General features: G+C 41.2%; 1 pseudogene; it reads right to left on the bottom strand.

Annotated features, from left to right (window-relative positions):
• Window positions 1-1,522: 1,522 nt before the first annotated feature.
• On the bottom strand, window positions 1,523-2,951 carry LOC105888057 (annotated as a pseudogene).

Below are 2,951 nucleotides of genomic sequence, written 5' to 3' on the forward strand. Positions count from 1 at the left end.
ATCTAGTTTCAGTCTATTACATGTGGATAACCAGTTCTCCCAGCCCCATTTATTAAATAAAGATTCTTTTCCCCATTGCATGTTTTTGTTAAGCTTATCAAAGATTAAATGATGATATGTGGCTTGGTTCATTTCTAGATTCTCTATTCTATTCCATAGATCCATGTCTCTATTTTTGTGCCAGTACCATGCTATTTCGATCACTGTAGCCTTATAATGTAACTTGAAATCTGGCAGTGTGATGCCTCCAGATGTTTTATTTCTAAGAGCTATATTTGCTATTTAGGGTTTTTTTGGTTCCATGTGAATTGAGGTATTATTTTTTCAAGTTTTTTAAAGTATGACATAGGTGCTTTGATGGGGATTACTTCAAATCTATAGCTTGCTTTGGGTAGTATGGACATTTTGATAATGTTGTTTCTTCCCAGCCATGAGTATGGTATGTTCTTCCATTTGTTGACATCTTCTGTTATTTTCTTTCTTAATGTTTCATAAGTCTCTTTATAGAGATCTTTCACATCTTTTCTTAGATATATTCCCAGGTATTTTATCTTCTTTGGAGCTATTATAAAAGGAATAAAGTCTTTGATTTTATTCTCAGATTGACAATTGTTGGTATATACGAAGGCTACTGATTTGTGGGTGTTGATTTTGTATCCTGAGACATTGCTATATTCCTTCATCACTTCTTTTTTTTTTTCCAATACGTCTCCACTTTATTAAGGTTGACCACCATGATATTTATGTATCTAAGCATGTAGTACACATTTCAGTGACATTTAGATTCTGAATAATTTTTCCATAATTATTAATTTAAGTACGTTGGTTTGAATCTTATAGAAAACACTGATCTTGGCTCGGCACCTGTGGCTCAGGCAGCTAAGGCACCAGCCACGTACACCTAAGGTGGCGGGTTCAAATCCAGCCCGGCCCGCCAAACAACAATGACAGCTACAACCAAAAAATAGTCGGGCACTGTGGTGGGCATCTGTGGTCCCAGCTACTTGGGAGGCTGAGGCAGTAGACTCTCTTGAGCCCAGGTGTTGGAGGTTGCTGTGAGCTGCGATGCCACAGCACTCTACCCAGGGGACAGCTTGAGGCTCTGTCTCAAAAAAAAAAAGAAAAGAAAAGAAAAGAAAACACTGATCTTTATGACACAGATAGTAACAGGTCTAATATGCATAAGTTACAAAGATGATTCCAAATCTCAGCTGATCTCTTTCCTAACTGCAACCACTCATTTAGTCTTTACTGACAAGAGACCAAAATCAACTATTTACTCATATCTGTATGAGATTCTGTATCTATATGACATAGGAATCCCTGAAAGAGCAGTAAGCTGTGATTATTGAAGAGCTCAGAATACTGGCAAGGCTTAATTTGCAAAGTATTCAACAGAAAGCCACAGAACTGTTTTCCTAAGAGGAGCTAGGAACTACAGATGTCACTTAGCAATGCATTGAAATGGCATTGCCTAGTATGATTGTTGCCCAGAAACTTCAGGTCACCTCTTCTGGATCTATCATTTTGGATAAGCTGCTACTATCATAGCATGGCCCTGCCCTCTGGCTGCACAGGCAGCCACTAAGCCATACTGGCCTCCTTCGTTCCATAATCTTTTGGCAGCTGCCATGACCAACCAACAGCCAGTGGCTCCAAATGGGTGTCCCAGGGACAAAGATCCACCCCAATTGTTTAACTTCTCCAAAGGAGGCAATCCAGCCTTGGATTTTTTTACCCATGTAGTTTTGTGCAAACCAATCAGAATCCATGGCTTTAAAATTGGCCAAAATTTGACCTGAGAAAGCTTCATGAAATTCAAAAGCATCGATATCATTCATGGTTAATCCTGCCTTTTCTAGAACTTTTGGAGTAGCATATGTTGGTCCAAGTAAAAGTTGATCTTTTGGGTCCTGAGATACATATTCAAAATCCCTCAAATATGCCTTTGGTTTATAGCCCATGGCCAGAGCTTTTTTCCTCTGCCATAATCAGCATTGCAGATGCACCATCAGTCAGGAAAGAAGAATTTGCAGCTGTCACTGTGCCATAGGGCTTGATGAATGCAGGTTTTAATTTGGCCATCTGCTCCACTGAGGAAGGATGGACGCCATTATCTTTGGTAACTGTATCTTTTCCTGGCACTTTGAAAGCTATAACATCAGAAAGGAGTCCCTCATCCTATGCCTTCTTGGCCAAACTGTGAGAGTGCAGTGCATATTCATCCTGTTCCAGGTGAGAAACAGTGAAGGCAGCAGCCAGTCAGTCTGCAGAGTGGCCCATGGTCTCACTGGTAGAGAACTCAGCCACTGCAGGGAGCTCGGGTGAGAGAAAATTCAGTCTGAATTTAGAGAGGAAAGATAGTCACTGGCCCAGAGTCTTGGCCTTATTGAGATCAAGCATCATTTTCCTCATTTTTCTTGAATGACAAATAGGGACATCAGATATTAACTCTACACCACCTGCCACAATTATATCACACTGGCCAGAAGCAATCAAGCCAACGCCTGTGGTCATGGCTTGGTTGGCAGAGATACAAGCCATGGTTACAGTGTGTGCAGGAGTCTTGTCAGAGAAGCCAGCTCTGAGGGCAGCCTCTGTAGCTACATTGCTTGTTTTCACTTCTTGAATAACTGTGCCAAAGATGATATAATCAACAATATCCTTTGGGACACTGGTCTGATGCAACAGCCCCATTAGTGCTGCTCTAGCCAAATCATGTGGCATCAGGTCTTTGTACGAAGTGCCTGACAGCAAAAATGGAGTCCAGACACCGTCCACCACCACTATATTCCTTACACTGGGTTTGGCTAAGGTCTTTTTGATTTGGTCTGACCAGCTGGGGCAGCTCAAAGCTGGGAGGAACAGCTCAGACTTCTTACAGGAAATCTGAGGGTCCATTTTGATGCATTAGGAAGATTTTTTAAAGTGTAAGTCAAGATAGTAGTCAT

Source organism: Otolemur garnettii, unplaced genomic scaffold (assembly GCF_000181295.1).
Source record: "Otolemur garnettii isolate 467f Iridium unplaced genomic scaffold, OtoGar3 scaffold00174, whole genome shotgun sequence".
Classification (NCBI taxonomy): domain Eukaryota; kingdom Metazoa; phylum Chordata; class Mammalia; order Primates; family Galagidae; genus Otolemur; species Otolemur garnettii.